Source organism: Giraffa tippelskirchi, chromosome 4 (genome assembly GCF_054371585.1).
Source record: "Giraffa tippelskirchi isolate mGirTip1 chromosome 4, T2T-mGirTip1v1.2.pri, whole genome shotgun sequence".
NCBI lineage: Eukaryota > Metazoa > Chordata > Mammalia > Artiodactyla > Giraffidae > Giraffa > Giraffa tippelskirchi.
Window position 1 is genome coordinate 162,586,802 of NC_137278.1, and position 18,793 is coordinate 162,605,594.

The 18,793-nt window shown below is 41.4% G+C and overlaps 1 protein-coding gene across 1 annotated transcript in view; it reads right to left on the reverse strand.

Annotated features, from left to right (window-relative positions):
* SLC5A8 (solute carrier family 5 member 8) overlaps window positions 1-18,793 on the reverse strand; it is a 124,232-nt gene that overhangs the window by 79,578 nt on the left and 25,861 nt on the right. The window contains exon 3 of the mRNA XM_081595464.1: window positions 10,813-10,910. The gene's annotated coding sequence lies outside the window, so the exon portion shown is untranslated. The remainder of the gene's footprint in view (window positions 1-10,812; window positions 10,911-18,793) is intronic.

Consider the following 18,793-nt stretch of genomic DNA (forward strand, 5'->3'; position numbering starts at 1 on the left):
TAAGTCACCAGGGAATTACAAATTAAAAGCTGTAATGTAACATTACTATTCACCCACCAGGATGGCTAAAATGAAAAAGATGGAAAATACCAAGGTTTGGCAAGGATATACAGCAGCCAGAATCCACATACAACACTGTTGGGAGTATAAATTGGTGCAATCTTTTGGAAACTGTTGTACCAAACAAAAGAATGTAGGCAATCCCTAAGATGCAGTAGTTCTATTCCTATGTATATACCCAAGAGAAATGCATCCATGTGTTCACCAAAAGACATACACTAGCATGTTTGTAGCTGCACTCTAAACTGTTGTTATTTAGTCACTGAGTTGTGTCCAACTCTTTTGTGACCTCCATGAATTCTAGCCCACCAGGCTCCTCTGTCCATGGGATTTCCCAGGCAAGAATACTGGAGTGTATTGCCATTTCCTTCTCCAGGGCATTTTCCTGACCCAGGAATTGAGCCTGCATCTCTGAATCACCAGGGAAGACCCAGCACTCTAAACAGCAGCCCCCGAAAGGAAATTTCCCAAACACCCACAAACAGCAGAATGGATAAATACTTTGTGGTATTTCACACAGTGAAATTACATGCAGAAATGTGAATGAGTGATTTATGACTATGACAACAATATGGATGAATCTTAGAAACAATGTTGAGGGACTTCTCTGGTGGTCTGGTGGCTAAGACTCTGTGCTCTCAATGCAGGCAGCCCAGATTCAATCACTGGTTAGGAAACTAGATCCCACATGCCACAACTAAGAGTTCACATGCTGCAACTAAGACCCAGTGCAGCCAAATAAATAAATAAATATCTTTACAAAAGAAGAAAAACAACATTGGCCAAAGAACCAAACAGGAAAGACAACATGTAGTGTTATTCCCTTAATATAAAATATTAAAATAGGTGAAACTAATCAATGTTGCTAGCAGATCAGGACAATGGTTGTCCCTGACAGTGTGTTCAGTCACTTAATTGTGTCCAACTCTTTTGCGACCCCATGGACTATAGCCCACCAGGCTCCTCTGTCCATGGGATTTTCTCGGCAAGATTACCAGAGTGGGTTGCCATTTCTTTCTCCAGGGGATCTTCCAGACCCAGAAATTGAACTCACATTTCTCGAGTATCTCCTGAATTGCAGGCAGATTCTTTATTGCTGAGACACTAGGGAAGCCCCTGACAAGGGGAGGGACAATGGCTGAAAAGGTGCATGCAGCAGGGCTTCTGTAGTGTTGATAATGTTTCATGATCTGGGTGCTGGGCATAAGGGTGCATTCAGCTTATGAAAATTCCCCTATCTGTACTCTTATGTGTATATTATAATATATATTATAGTTAAATAAAATTCTCACTAGAATTATAAAGAGATCTGATATTCCATATTTATCAGAATTTCCCTTGGAAAGAAGTTTGTATGTGATTGGAAGCAATATTTTTATGAGATTTTGGTCAGAAGGCAGTATGGTAGATGGTTGTTGTTTGGCCTGCCCCATATATCTTGTTGTTCTTTTGGAAACAAAATTTCAATTTCCCCTTTGGATAATAGTATGTTACATAATGAGGCTTTCAAATGCAACATCCCCCCGCCCCGCCCCACCACTTTCCCACTACAGGGACAGGTGTGCAACTTAAGCCAACTACTCACAGAAACCTATCCATATAGACACAGTGATTGGTCCTAATATTGGCATATATACCAAGAAGGGTCACTGAGAATCCTTTTTAGAAGCTCTGAGGTTGAGGGTGCTTGGGACTTAGACTTACAGGTATGTCCGCCAATAAATTCAATCTTTCCATAAGCTGGTTTGAGTGAGTTTCTGTTGCTTATAGCCCAGAAACTTCTTGGAAATAGAAGAGATGACATACATACATAATATAATTTCTATATAATTTTTATATTTTATACAGTATGTATAGTACATTATATAAGACAGATAAAACACATTGTTTTCCTGTTAGTTTATAAAGTCAGCCTTTATCTCCACCTTACCTCTTGTTCAAATTCCACTCTTTTGAGGTTATGAGAAGGAGTGGAAGAATAAGACATATCTACAGTTGAGTGGTTTAGAGAAAGGGAATTTGTGTTAGTCAAACACAAATATGGCTCATGTCCAAAATAGCATGTTTGGTCAGCTCAACACTGGCGTACATTCCCAAATTCACAGGCAATTTCCCACTTATAAATAGGCAATGTTTCAAAAGCCCATTTGTAAGCATTCATTAAATAGTGCCTACTATTATGATGAGAGGTACACGTGACCTGTGATAAATACAAAGCAATTTTACAGGTATAGATAGTAGCAGTTTTCTGTCACAGAGAAAAGCACGTGCATGTTATGGAAGTTCTGAATCAATAACATGGAGACCTTGGCACTAGGTTCTAAGTGCTGTGATTCATTAACAGTGTGACTAATGTGAAGTCCCAGTATCTCTGCAGAAGCCTGTACTTTGAGTCCTAGCTCCACTGTATCTACTGAAATCTTAATAAGACCAGCATCTAAAGAAATAGTGGTAGCAAGGAGAAGGTGGGGAAATAAAGAACTGTAAAAATCCAGGGTCTCCATTCCCATCGAAGTATAACTGAATGCTACTCTTGGGGCAGACCCCAAGTTCCACACAATTAGAAATATATGAAAAGTAACAGAATGAGGTCACTTTAGGGGGAGACCTGTGATGAACGTCTGTTATTTTGCATGTGTATTATCACCTCCTTACTCTTTTAAACAGCACTTTAGTGTTCTTTAAACATCACCTTAGTGTCTTTTAAACAGCACTTGAGTGTTTCCTGGGTATGTGTTCTCCCCTACTCTCTGACCATGCAGTTTATGTGAACTGACCACAACACGCCAGGGTGTGCAAATGAGCAACTCAGACTGAACAGATCAGAGTCACAGTGACTGGTTCATGGCTTGGTATGTGGGCACGTGACTCAATTTAGATCAATGAGTCAGCCCTGAGACTTTTGTCAGAGCAATTCCAGAAGAAGCATTCACTTTTAGGCCTTTAAAACGGCAGGATATAGAAACAGTCTGAGAATTAAAGTCTTTTGGTACAGGATTGAAGCAATATTTGAGGAGCAAACTCCAGTGTTGTGCCAAAACTATTGCTAGCAATGAATGAATGGCCTAGTTACTTTCACGTTCTCCTCACTTAAGGCTGTGCCCTTTGGATTCCCCTAAAGGCTGATGATGACCTTCATCTCACCTTTGCAAAGGAGCTTGACCTTACTGTCCCTGGATCTAATCTCCACTTCCAAAAGTCCTTTTTAATATTTTTTCCAGATGGCCCATTGTGTCTCTAGAATTCCTGATAACCTTCCTTGATATTGCCAGTTTTCAGAGAAACAAACTTAGCATAGTGAAATCCATTATTAAAGAAATATTTTACAACAGAGCTCCCTAAAATGGAATGAGATGTCTCATAAAGTTCATGACACTGGAGATGTTCTGATATTCTGTGTCACTAAGACTCAACAAGGCTGTATGGCCCCAAATCCATAAATGTAAGTTGCTGTTGTTGTTTAGTCACTAAGTCATGTTCAACTCTTTGCAACCCCATGGACTGCAGCACACCAGGCTTCCTAACCTTCTCTATCTCCCAGAGTTTCCTCAAACTTATGTCCACTGAGTCGGCGACACCATCCAACCATCTCATCTTCTATTGTCCCCTTCTCCTCCTGCCCTAAATCTTTCCTAGTATCAGGGTCTTTTCCAATGAATTGGCTCTTTGCATCAGGTGGCCAAAGTATTGGCATTTCACCTTCAGCATCAGTCCTTCCAATGAACACCCAGGACTGATCTCATTTGGGATGGACTGGTTGGATCTCCTTGCAGTCCAAGGGACTCTCAAGAGTCTTCTCCAATACCACAGTTCAAAAGCATCAATTCTTCAGCTCTCAGCTTTCCTCATAGTCCAACTCTCACATCCATACACGATTATTGGAAAAACCATAGCCTTGAAGAGACGGACCTTTGTTGGCAAAGTAATGTCTCTGCTTTTTAATATGCTGTCTAGGTTGGTCATAACTTTCCTTCCAAGGAGTAAGCATCTTAATTTCATGGTTGCAATTACCATCTGCAGTGATTTTGGAGCCCCCAAAAATAAAGTCAGCCACTGTTTCCACTGTTTCCCCATCTATTTCCCATGAAGTGACAGGTCCAGATGCCATGATCTTAGTTTTCTGAATGTTGAGCTTTAAGCCAACTTTTTCACTCTCCTCTTTCACTTTCATCAAGAGGCTCTTCAGTTCTTCTTCACTTTCTGCCATAAGGGTGGTGTAATCTGCATATCTGAGGTTATTGATATTTCTCCTGGCAATCTTGATTCCAGCTTATGCTTCATCCAGCCCAGCGTTTCTCATGATGTACTCTGCATATTAGTTAAATAAGCAGGGTGACAATATACAGCCTTGACGTACTCCTTTTCCTATTTGGAACCAGTCTGTTGTTCCATGTCCAGTTCTAACTGTTGCTTCCTGATCTGCATACAGATTTCTCAAGAGGCAGGTCAGGTGGCCTGGTATTCCCATCTCTTAAAGAATTTTCCACAGTTTATTGTGATCCACACAATCAAAGGCTTTGGCATAGTCAATAAAGCAGAAATAGATGTTTTTCTGGAACTCTCTTGCTTTTTTGATGATCCAGTGGCTGTTGGCAATTTGATCTCTTGTTCCTCTGCCTTTTCTAAATCCAGCTTGAACGTCTGGAATTTCATGGCTCACGTATTGCTGAAGCCTGACTTGGAGAATTTTGAGCATTACTTTACTAGCATGTGAGATGAGTGCAATTGTGCGGTAGTTTGAGCATTCTTTGGCATTGCCTTTCTTTGGGATTGGAATGAAAACTGACCTTTTCCAGTCCTGTGGCCACTGCTGAGTTTTCCAGATTTGCTGACATACTGAGTGCAGCACTTTCACAGCATCATCTTTCAGGATTTGAAATAGCTCAACTGGAATTCCATCATCTCCACTAGCTTTGTTCGTAGTGATGTTTCCTAAGGCCCACTTGACTTCACATTCAGGATGTTTGGCTCTAGGTGAGGGATCACGCCATTGTGATTATCTGGGTTGTGAAGATCTTTCTTGTATAGTTCTTCTGTGTATTCTTCCGCCTCTTCTTAATATCTTCTGCTTCTGTCAGGTCCATACTATTTCTGTCCTTTATTGAGCCCATCTTTGCATGAAATGTTCCCTTGGTATCTTCAGTTTTCTTGAAGAGATCTCTAGTCTTGCCCATTCTATTGTTTTCCTCTACTTCTTTGCATTGATCCCTGAGGAAGGCTTTCTTATCTCTCCTTGCTATTCTTTGGAACTCTGCATTCAAATGGGTACATCTTTCCTTTTCTCCTTTGCTTTTCACTTCTCTTCTTTTCCCAGCTATTTCTAAGGCCTCCTCAGACAGCCATTTTGCTTTTTTGCATTTCTTTTTCTTGGGGATGGCCTTGATCCCTGTCTCCTGTACAGTGTCACGAACCTCCATCCATACTTCATCAGGCACTCTGTCTATCAGATCTAGTCCCTTAAATCTATTTCTCACTTCAACTGTATAATCATAAGGGATTTGATTTAGGTCATACCTGAATGGTCTAGTGGTTTTCCCTACTTTCTTCAATTTAAGTCTGAATTTGGCAATAAGGAGTTCATGATCTGAGTCACAGTCCATTCCTGGTCTTGTTTTTGCTGACTGTCTAGAGCTTCTCCGTCCATGGCATCGCAAAGTCAGACATGACTGAGCAACTGAACTGACTGACATTGTCATAGATCCTGAAGCCTTAAAATTAACTATGTGACTCAACTTTCAGCTTTTCAACCTCCTCATCAATTGAAGGTTTTGCATGGTGGGTTTCTCTGCTTCAAGGAAAGGACTTTCTTCAGCTCTGCGAATACCTTCACTGACAACAATCATGTGTGACACCTCTTCTTGATCTGATGACATCTAACAATCCTAAGATGGACTGGTATAACATATAGAACCTTAACTATGGACATAATGTGACTTAATTTTGATTATGTTTTAACTTGGTTTAATGACTATTTTGCCTTACATCTGTAACTGTATAACTGGGTTTGTTTCTAACCGTCTGAAAGCTTTTAAGTTACAAATGGTTGTCCAGGCTCCTACGAGTACCACAGCCTCTTGCAACTATTACTTGGGGCCCCTGGATCAGAGACCCTCAATATTAGGTTAGAAAAATATGTTGCCTCAACAATTTAGGGACAGTGCCCCATCACAGCAGGAAGTGGGTCTAGTAAGATCTTTACAACCTTGAGACATTCTTTTGATTTATTGTAATAACCGATTAAAAAAGTACATAATTCCCTTGCTAAGACTAGTAAGCAGGGCACTCTCCATTCTCCTTCTGATATCTATGTCAGAAGCTTTCTCTGTCCCTTTTTCACTTTAATAAAACTCTGCTGCACACACAAAAAAGTGAGCTGATTTAAATATAAAATCAATACAAGTACAGGTGATACAAAAGTATAGCAAACACTGTGAATTTATAGCAAATCTGCAGAATAACTAAACTTCGAGAATCACTGACTTAATATATTTAAAGAATTATAAGACATAAACAATTCCCAGAAGGATGTTTCCACTTAGTTCATCTTAACTCTAAATCCTGACCGAAAGATCTAAGAAGTGTAGGGAGGGGTGAATGCTAAGCCAATCTGCTCCCTCCTCTGATTCCACTTTCTCTTTCCCTCCCTGATCAACTTTGAGCTGCTCTTAATACCAAAATGTCACTGTAAGAAGATAGGGGAATTCTGTTTTAGGTCTGTGCTGTCGATTCAGTTGTGTCTGACTCTCTGCAACTCCGTGGACTATAGCCCGCCAGGCTCCTCTGTCCATGGGATTCTCCAGACAAAAATACTGGGGTGGGTTACCATGCCCTCCTCCAGGGAATCTTCTCGACCCAGGGATCAAAGCTACATCTCTTACATCTCCTGCATTGGCAGGCAAGTTCTTTACCACTAGTGCCACCTGGGAAGCCAAGTGAAAATAAGATGAATGTAACCATTTTAACTAAAAAGTAACAGTTTCATCAAACCCATAGATGTATTCAATTTACACTTCTGAAAATATCTTCAGGTTCAAAAGACTATAACAATAAGTTAATTAGCTCTGCAGTTATACGATAAGAAATATAAAACCAAATATTGGATATAGAAATGATAAGATGGTCTTCAACTAAGACCAAAGTGCAAACTAAACAATGTTGCTTGCCATCTGGTTTTAAAAGAATTGAAGTCACTCGCCCTGCAGTTGCTGACGTTTAAGGCACCCTGAAAAGAATTTAGGGCAAGGATCAGGCATGAGGCACTCTGTGCTTTGGGAAAAATAGACAGAACAGGTCTTCAGATTCTCAGCTATTTCCAGGAGAAAATTCTATGAATCCAATTTCTTGCATCTTCTCATTCCTAGAAAGGCACTAAAATCATCTGCTCCTTGTGACTAGCAGCAACCTTCTTGTGACTGGCAGCAACCTTCCAATAAGATTGATGCTTGTTTGCACAGACTTCCCCCCACCCTTTGGCCAAATCACATCTATATACTGACCTCCCCCTCTCCACTCCTCTTTGTGCCGCAGTTCTCAGAGCTACCCGAAAGGCTATCTCCTGGGCTATAGTCCACAGTAAGCCCCAAATAGAACTGAACTCACAGCTGTCATGTGCATTTTTTTTTCAGTTGACAAAGGTCAATGTAATTTTTAAATGATGTGAGCTTTGGCAAAGATTAAACAGATAGATAGACAGACATGAGCTCATAACATATACATATATTCGTTTCATTTAGTAACATGAGATAAGGCACTACGCTAACAGATAAGTAAAGGCATCCATGGCCCCTGACCTTGCAGACCTTAGTCAAGTCCAGGTTCCCCAAGAGCCAACATATATAAACTTCCTGGCACAGAGCAAGTGCTAAATAAATGTTAGTTCTCTTACCCACTCTCCCCTTTTCACCTTCTCATCCTTAATGTGAAGCGAAAGGGCCTCATGAATTCCTCTTTAAATAAAATGAAAAGAAATGCACTGCTAGAGTCCCTGGCTCTTCTAATAACGCAAGCCATGTAACATGTGCGAAGCTGGAAGAGAGTCAGAATTTTCAGAGTAAATAATCTGTAACCTCCTTATCCTGGCTTTGGATTACCTGAAGGAAAGGGTTTGGAAAGTGGGACAGATGCCACCTCATGGGAGACCATCAGGACAAATGCCAGAAACTGTGTGTCCCCACACACCAAGCCCCAGCCTGATGTCACCATGCACTGCCAGAACCGGCAGTTCTAACCACTGCAGGACTGACATAGATGTGGATTTAGGAAGAGCTGGCATTGGGCAATCTCAGCCCACTCCCCACACAAGTGATTCTTGCTCAGGGACAGAGGTCTCTGCAGGTGAGCCACGGAGCATGGTCACACTCCCAGGATTCCCGCTCTAGTTCCAGGGAACACCAAATCACAAAGGTTCTTGAGAAAACAGGGAGAGTCAGCTTTTCTTTTTAAAGGAAATGGAAAAATGGGCATTGTCCAGAGCCCATCATAATACCTGACATATCAAGGCATCAGGATATTGTGTGTTGTCTGAATAATGAATGAACTAAAAGTATCACTTGGAAAACTGCCGGTTCTGTTTGACAGACCTGTTAGAACACTAAGAGAATGATAATAACTAACATTTATTTTCTATTATATGCTAGACAGTGTTCTAAGTGCTTGAAGTTGTTTTATATATATATATATACATACACACACATAAAATGCAGATGTATATAAATGTGTGTGTATATATATATATATATATCCTTGCAGAAACCTTATGAGGTAGATATAATTATTAATGGGAACAATTATTATACCCATTCTACAGATGAGAATGGGTATAATAATACCCATTCTACAGACTCAAAACAATTAACTAACTTGCCCAAGACTGCTGGGCTAACAGTTGGTGAAGCTGAACTCAAACCTAGGCAGTCAGGCTCTGGAATGAGCATTCATAATCACTAGACTACACAGTCTCACAAGAATAGCAGAAACAAAATTTCTGCTTATACCGTAAAGTGAAAGTGAAGTCTCTCAGTCGTGTCCGACTCTTTGCAACCCCATGGACTGTAGCCCACCAGGCTCCTCCATCCATGGAATTTTCTAGGGAAGAGTACTGGAGTGGGTTGCCATTTCCTTCTCCAGGGGATCTTCCTGACCCGGGGATCAAACCGTATATATTATATACGTATATATTATATTATACGTATATATATATCTCCCGTATATATTAATACTAGTATCTTCATTCTAGGTGGCTTTGTCAAGTATGGGCCACCTGAATCAATCACCTGGGGTGGTCACGAGGTGCAATAACACATGACTTCCCTGTCCTCACCCCAGGCCCGCTGAATCAGAAGTTCAGGGTGGGCCTGGGAATCTCTGTTGCTAATAAATACTGCACGTGCACCTTAGTCACTGGGGGCATCAGGAGAAGGGTGCAGGAGTGAGTGTCTTTCTAATGATGAAGGCCTTATCAGTGATAAGGTTTTTCCACTGTGACTTCTTCACCAGGAAATATTTTGATTCCTATCAGGAGTAAATCATTATTAAGTCTTTCAAACCAATAAAATCACTCAAACTATACAGGTTAAGTCTTTCCAACCAATAGAATTACTCTTGAACTATATACAAGTTAATATTTTGATATGGACTTTTCAGGTGCGGATAGAGCTTATGTCAGCATTGTAATGTTTCTACTTGTCTGTGTTGATTTGCACCCACTGAATCAATCATATACATCTGGCTTCTTCCTCCTTACCCTCTGCCTGGCCTATCCGTACTGTGGATCAGCTACAGGGTAATCAGCTGTTAATACTGATGAAATGCTGTTATCTGAGCAGTATTTTTTAATATGGAAACTTTAAAAAAACTAGAACAGACTCTGACTGGGCAAGAAATACTTTAGGCTTATACCGTACCCTTCTTTCAAAGAGACACCTGAACATATGTATGGCCGTGCATGTTCACACACCCACATTCTGTGAAGGTGGCCCAGTCTGAAATTCTGAACTTTCTTTAATACAGTGAGGGCCACAGAACTTACAAATATTGAGTTTGCCAAAAAGTTCATTCATGTTATGGAAATACCCAAACAAAGTTTTTGGCCAACCCAATATACAGCCTCTTTCAATTGGATTAGAAAGAAAAAACCTCACAGTCCAAACTAAGTAATAGTTTGCAAACACACACCTTTACATACTAACCACATATAGAAATTCATGAACCAGACTTTGGCTTGAAAACCTACTATGAAGAATAATCATAAATGTAATGTATGGAAGACCCTAGACTGCCTTCCTGACTGCAATCATTAACTCTAAACAGATGTGTGCTGATACAGAGCCATATAGAAAGAATTCCAGGTTACTACTACATCTTGAAGCTCCCAACAGTATAAAAAAGTAAAGAAAGGCAAACACATGGTTACTTGATATCTATGTGTGTGTGTTCAGTTGCTCAGTCATGTCTGACCCTTTGTGGCCCCATGGACTGTAGCCCTCTAGGCTTCTCTGCCCATAGAATTCTCCAGGAAAGAACACTGCAGCAGGTTGCCATTTCCTACTCCAGGGGATCTTCCTGATACAGGAATTGAACCTGCTTCTTTTGCATCTCTTGCATTGGCAGGCGGATTCTTTATCACTAGGCCACCTGGGAAGCCCTACTTGATCTTAAATATTTACAAGTTAATAATTTAACAAGTTAATTTCTAAACAGAATATAATACGGAGTACAAATCATGTTATTTAAAAGATAGAGTTTGGGACTTACCTAGTGGTCCAGTGGCTAAGACTCCATGTTCCCAATGCAGGGGGCTGGGTTCGATCCCTGGTCAGGGAACTAGATCCCACATGCCACAATGAAAGAACCTGCATGCCACAATGAAGATCAAGATCCTGAGTGCCACAACTAAGACCCAGCGGAACCAAATAACTAATTTTTTTAAGGATAGAATTTATAAAAATATTAGTTCAAGATGCACAACAGATGATGTGACTCAATAATGAGACGCAGTTTAAAGTTGTTAGTTGTTAGTAAATGCAGTCTTTGTGAATGTGCATAAAATCTCATTTGGAGGTAAAATTTTGATATTGTTTTTCAATGTCATGCCCTGAGCCAAACGGCCTTCCCAGAACCTTGTAGTAGATCCTACTGGAATCTACACATGGCACTCTCTTCCTTCCTTCTGCTCATTTAACACTTCAAAGAGATTATATATCATTATGTGTTCACCTGAACAAAAAAATCTAAAAGTAATTACAGTCAAAATTCTCTCTCCTACCTCTGCCCTCCTATCCAGCCAGTTTCCACCTTCTTCCAATAAATGACCACTCTCACTAGTTCTTTGAGGAATATTCTAGAAATTGTTTTTCTGTATATACAAGTGAATACCAATATATATCTCCCCTCCTTATGCCTAAATTCACAACATCCTATAGACATCCCTCTATGTTGCTTTCTACAGCTAACAGTATATCTTTGAACTTCTCTGATGGACCAGTGGCTAAGAATCCATCTGCCAATGCAAGGGACACAGGTTTGATCCCTAGTCCAGGAAGATTCCACATGCCACAGGGCAACTAAGCTTGTGTGCCACAAATACTGAAGCCTGAGTGCTCTGGAGTGTGTGCTCTGCAACAAGACAAAGACCTTGCACAGCAACAAAGACCCAGCACAGCCAAAACAAGAAATGAAAAACATTATGTCTTTGAATTTCCTCCATATCAGTACATAAAAATCTTCCTCATTCTTTGCATAGCACAGTTCAGTCGCTCAGTCATGTCCGACTCTTTGCGACCCTATGAATCGCAGCACGCCAGACCTCCTGTCCATCACCAACTCCCAGAGTTTACCCAAACCCATGTCGATCAAGTCGGTGATGCCATCCAACCATCTCATCCTCTGACGTCCCCTTCTCCTCGTGTCCCCAATCCTTTCCGGCATCAGGGCCTTTTCCAATGAGTCAACTCTTCGCATGAAGTGGCCAAAGTATTGGAGATTCAGCTTCAACATCAGTCCTTCCAATGAACACCCAGGACTGATCTCCTTTAGGATGGACTGGTTGGATGTCCTTGCAGTCCAAGGGACTCTCAAGAGTCTTTCTCCAACACCACAGTTCAAAAGCATCAATTCTTTGCTGCTCAGCTTTCTTCACCGTCCAACATAGCTGCAAAATATTTCATTGTATGCATGTTGCAAAACCTATTTGGCCAGTGCCCTATTGATGAATATTTGTCTACCCCATAATTTTTTCATTTCCTACAATATTACAATGTACAAATATGTCATCCATGCTTTCACTTGTGCAAGGAAAACTTATTGAAGAACATTAGGAGCTAATAAACAAAGACCCCCATTCAAAACATGAAATTATCTTTGATAATGTAGGAAATATGACCCAACTAAAAGAACTTTGTAATCAAGTACCCATCTACAATGGCCTTATGCTTTTCTACCCTCCTTTCTATTGTTCAACTCCCCCAAGGCTGTGTCTACTGTCACTTATTCTTAAAATGTCCTCTGTGATAGATTTGCCTGGTGGTCCAGTTGTTAATAATCTGCCTGCCAATGCAAGGAACACAGATTTGATGCCTCGTCTGGGAAGATTGCACGTGTCATGGGAAATTAAGCCCATATGCCACAGCTACTGAAGCCTGCCCAAGCACTGAAACAAGTGAAGCCAGAAACAAAAACAAAAAGCAGTACAGCCATAAACACATAAATAATTTAATTAAAAAAAAATACTGTGGCTCTTAAAAAAAACAAAAACAAAAAAACCTGCTCTGTGGCTTACTGTATCAGGATCACGTGGGAGTGAGGATGAGAAAATCTGGCTTGCTGGAGCCCATTCCAGACCTGATGAATCAAGATATGTAAGGATGGGGCCTGGAAACCTGCATTTTAGACAACTGCCTCCTCCTTGAGTCATGAGTCATAATTCATATGCACACAAAGTCCCCATGGTGGCTAATACTACCTGTGTCCTTGAAGCCCCTTCAAGGGCATAAGTGCCCTCCTCTGAATTCCTGAATGCTGCTTGTCTTCTGTAAATTCACTTAGAGCACTGACTTCCCTCTCACTGTTTTCCTGTGATTTAGAAGAGAAATGCACAGCTGAACTCTAAGCTGTATTCTGCAAGTCTTAGGATGTGGTCTTTACTTAAGGTTTTAATTTCACACTAAAATGTAAAATTTGTAAATTTGTAAATGCGAAAAATGTAAAATGCCAAAGAATGCTCAAACTACCTCACAATTGCACTCATCTCACATGCTAGCAGAGTGACGCTCAAAATTCTCCAAGCCAGGCTTCAACAGTATGTGAACGGTGAACATTCAGATGTTAAAGCTGGATTTGGAAAAGGAAGAGGAACCAGAGATCAAATTGCCAACATCTGTTGGATCATTGAAAAAGCAAGAGTTTCAGAAAAACATCTACCTCTGCTTTATTGATTATGCCAAAGCCTTTGATTATGTGGATCACCACAAACAGTGGAAAATTCTTCAAGAGATGGGAATACCAGGCCACCTGACCTGCCTCCTGAGAAATCTGTATGCAGGTCAAGAAGCAAAGTTAGAACTGGACATGGAACAACAGACAGGTTCCAAATAGGAAAAGGAGTACGTCAAGGCTGTATATTGTCACCCTGCTTATTTAACTTATATGCAGAGTACATCATGAGAAATGCTGGGCTGGAGGAAACACAAGCTGGAATCAAGATTGCCGGGAGAAATATCAATAACCTCAGATATGCAGATGATACCACCCTTATGGCAGAAATTGAAGAAGAACTAAAGAGCATCTTGATGAAATTGAAAGAGGAGAGTGAAAAAGTTGGCTTAAAACTCAACGTTCAGAAAACTAAGATCATGGCATCTGGTCCCATCACTTCATGGCAAATAGATGGGGAAACAGTGGAAACAGGGAGAGACTTTATTTGGGGGGGCTCCAAAATCACTGCAGATGGTGACTGCAGCCATGAAATTAAAAGACACTTACTCCTTGGAAGGAAAGTTATGACCAACCTAGACAGCATATTAAAAAGCAGAGACATTACTTTGCCAACAAAGGTCTGTCTAGTCAAAGCTATGGTTTTTCCAGTAGTCATGTATGGATGTGAAAGTTGGACTTTAAAGAAAGCTGAGTGCCAAAGAATCGATGCTTTTGAACTGTGGTGTTGGAGAAGACTCTGGAGAGTCCCTTGGACTACAAGGAGATCCAACCAGTCCATCGTAAAGGAAATCAGTCCTGAATTTTTACTGAAGGACTGATGCTGAAGCTGAATCTCCAACACTTTGGCCACTTGATGCGAAGAGCTGACTCATTTGAAAAGACCCTGATGCTGGGTAAGATTGAAGGTGGGAGGAGAAGGGGACGACAAAGGATGAGGTGGTTGGATGGCATCACTGACTCAATGGACATGAGTTTGAGTAAACTCTGGAAGTTGGTGATGGACAGGGAGGCCTGGTGTGCTGTAGTCCATGGGGGTCACAAAGAGTCAGATCGGACTGAGTGACTGAACTGAACTGAACTAACTGATTTACAATTGAGTCAGTTTGCACGTTCCAAGTTAATGTATGAGGAATAGCTCACAAATGATTACTGGATAAATAAATGACCAACTTACCTTCAAAGTGCTACTAGTTTTGTTTTCGTCAATTTATCATTGGTTTTAATTTCTATATTTTAATCCAACTCTTGCAGTTCTGAGAGTGACATTTGTTGTGCTATGCCTTTGGCCAAATAAAGTGTAGAACAGTTAATGCTGTTTCTATAAAAACATCAGTATCAATCAATGACAACCACCATTGACAGGGATGCCTAGTATTTTTCCACAAACATTTCTATTAATAAGGATTTCTGAGGTCCTTCTTTATGTGGCCTTTTATGTTATGAAAAGAAGAGCCAACTTTTATTGAGTGCCTATTATTGCAAGGTGTTTATTATGTCAGGTAGTGTCACACAGTTAAGAGTATAGACTGAAGATAGACTATCTGGGTTCAAATTCTGGATCTGCTACTTTGGAGCCCTCTGAGCATAAGCAAGTTATTTAAATTCTCTGTGCTTCAGTTTTCCCTTCTATAAAATGGAGGCAGTAAGACCACCTTGTAGATTGTTAAAATGACCACAAATTCTTCTCCTCCCTCCATCTCTGCCTCTGCATAGATGTGGAATCTGTTTCTCCATCTCTTGAGTCTGGGTTGTCTCTGTGACTTTCTTTGGCCAATGCACCAATGGCAAATGTTACACAACATCAAATGTGACAGATGCTTGTATAGCACTTGCAGAAGCAGAGCACCTAACGGAATGGCATCTGTCTGCAGATGCAGTAAGCCCAGGTGAGGCCAGCAGAAGAACCACCCCACAGAACCCAGCCCAAACTGCTGACTCCAATTCATTTACTTACTAACCATGTCTATTTCTTTCCTGGATTCCTTCCACTGTTCACTTTAAAATTTGGTCTTCCACAGGGTTTTATTTTCTTCTAATACTATTGTTTCTCTATAGGAAATCTCAACTACTTTCACATCTCAATTACTACCCACATGCTTACACCTCTCAATTTACATTTCAGTTCCTAACTCTTTCCTGAGTGCCCCACAGCCAACCATCTAAAGGACATCCCAAACCCAGCATGTCCAACTACAAAGCTACCACTTTGCCTTACAACACCCTTTCTTCCTATATTCCTGTTTCAATTACTAGTTTCATTTGGTAGCCCGGGTTATAAAGCTACAGTCATTCAGACAGATATCAAAATTCTTTATTCTGCATCCTACCAGCTCTCAAATCCATCCTTCTCCTCTTCACCTCTGTGTTTTTGCCTTAGTTCAGCCTCTGGTCATCTTTCACCTGACTTTCAACCTTCTAACTGCCCACCAACTCCAGAATAGGTGTTGCATACTGAAATGTCCACTGGTGCCAAGTACATAACTTAATTAAATAAAGAAGGTCAGGTGTAGATATTTTGGTGTGGTGGTCAAATGGAGAATCCATACTTTATCTAAAGAACTTCCAGATCTTTATAGTAGGAGCAGAACTTGGACTGCAAGATTTAGCAAATAAAAATTCAAGACATAATGCAATATTTTGGAAATACTTACACTAAAAATTTACTCTTTGTTTATCTGAAATTCAAATTTAATCAAGTGTTCTGTATTTTATCTGACAACCCTATTCATACACTTCTTCCAATATAAGAAGGAGGAAGATAGAGATGACTGACAATGCAGACAGAGGAGTTGAAAAGTTCGACTATATGGGACTTCCCTGGTGGTTCAGTGGTTAAGACTCCATGCTTCCACTGCCTGGGGAACAGTTTCAGTCTTTAGTGGGGTAACTAAGATCCCACATGCTGCACAGCACATCTGGGGGAGAAAAAGTTAGGCTGTTGACTCAGGAAGGTCTCTGGTGAAACTTCAGGGGTAAAAAAGTCAAAGCAGGAAGAGAACTAGTAAAATTGTTAGCAGTTTGTGTAGTGAATACTGATTGGTTGTGGGTTGAATTGTGTTCCATCCATCACCCATCCCCTGCAAATATCTCTGTTCAAGTCCTAAGCCTCAGTCCCTGTGAATGTGACTGTATTTGGAAATATGGTTGTTACAGATGTAACCAAGTTAAGATTAAGTGATGCTGGATTAGTGTGAGCCCTAATCCAATGGCTGGTATCCTTATAAGCAGAAGGAAATTTGAACACAGAGCAGATAATGCCATGTAAAGATGTGGGCTAAGATTAGAGTGCTGCAGCTACAAATCAAAGAATGCCAGCACTGATGGCCACCAGCAGAAACTAGGAAGAGGTAATGAAGGATTCTTCTCTAGAACTATTAGAGGGAGCATGATCCCTCTGACACCTTAATCTTGGACTTCCAGCCTCTAGAACTATGAAAGAATAAATTTCTGTCTGCAGTCATCTGTTACAGCAGCCCTGGGAGACTCCAGTTCAGTTCAGTTCAGTTGCTCAGTCATGTCTGACTCTTTGCGACCCCATGAATCGCAGCATGCCAGGCCTCCCTGTCCATCACCAACTCCCGGAGTTTACCCAAACCCATGTCCATCGAGTCAGTGATGCCATCCAACCATCTCATCCTCTGTTGTCCCCTTCTCCTCCTGCACCCAATCCTTCCCAGTAGTAGGGTCTTTAGTAAACTAATTGGTCTAACTCTTTCCCTCCAAAATCTCCATGGTTACAGAGGATGCTTTTGGCAAAGTTTTAGATATATGATTGCTCTGAGACAGGGACACCAGAAATTAAATCAGCAATGGCAGCTGAGCCAACGTCCCTTCCCCCAGATCGTCTTGGAGGTTCTTAAGTAACTGGACCTCAACTATGTATGGGAATCTATCTGTCTGACCTACTATAAGGTCTGGAGGCTCAAAACCAGTCCATTGGCAGAGATGTGACCAGCCCTGATAGTAAATGAGTCCCTAGTTCCAATTTGTCCCTGACTGAGGCCCAGCCCATACCTCTGCCCTTGCTTTTCTGAGATGACCATCTGCCATTACAATAGACTCTCTCTTTTCACTTCAGTTTTATTACCTGCTACCAGAAGACCGCTCTTCTGAAGCGGTAGCTGAAACTCCAATACTTTGGGCACCTCATGCGAAGGGTTGACTCATTGGAAAAGACCCTAATGTTGGGTAGGATTGAGGGCGGGAGGAGAAGGGGACGACAGAGGATGAGATCGTTGGATGGCATCACCGACTCGATGGACATCGGTTTGGGTAGACTCCGGGAGTTGGTGATGGACAGAGAGGCCTGGCGTGCTGCAATTCATGGGGTCGCAAAGAGTCGGACACGACTGAGCGACTGAACTGAACTGAACTGAACCAGAAGACCCTCCCATACAGTCTGTAATTGCCTCTGTGGGGAATGGGTAAGAGTCCATCTAGGCAGATATACTAGTCTGTTAGGGCAGCTGTAACAAAATTCAAAAACTGAGTGAGGCTGCAGTCCCAAATCAAAGTGTTGGCAAGGATGGCCCTTCTTTTTTTTAAACTGTGCTTGGTCTTCGGTGCTGAGCATGGGCTTTCTCTAGAGGCAGCCAGAGGGGGCTACTCTCTCGTTGCAATGCAAAGGATTCTCATTGTGGAGGCTTCTCTTGTTGCAGAACACAGGCTATAGGACCCATGGGCTCAGTAGTTGTGGGACCTGGGCTTAGTTGTTCTGTGGCATGTGGAATCTTCCTGGACCAGGATTCGAAGCTGTGTCTCCTGCATTGGCAGGCAGATTCTTAACCAATGGAGCACCAGGGAAGTCCCAAATCTTCAAACTTTTTACAAAGATATCAGTCATATTAGATTAGGGTCTGTCCTAATGATGTCGCTTTGACTCAGTCACCTCTGTAAATATCCTTTCTCCATATGAAGTCACATTCTGAAACACTGAGGACTGGGACTTCAACATACTCAACATATACATTTTTAAGGGACACATTCGGCCCAAAACAGTAGGAGACCCATATGAGATTAGAAGTCCTGCGACATTTGCAAAAAAGTAACATATCCTGGGTGTTTATTGGAAGGACTGATGTTGAAGCTGAAACTCCAATACTTTGGCCACCTCATGCGAAGAGTTGACTCATTGGAAAAGACCCTAATGCTGGGTAGGACTGGGGGCAGGAGGAGAAGGGGACGACAGAAGATAAGATGGTTGGATGGCATCACTGACTCGATGGACATGGGTTTGGGTAGACTCTGGGAGTTGGTAATGGACAGAGAGGCCTGGCGTGCTGCAATTCATGGGGTCGCAAAG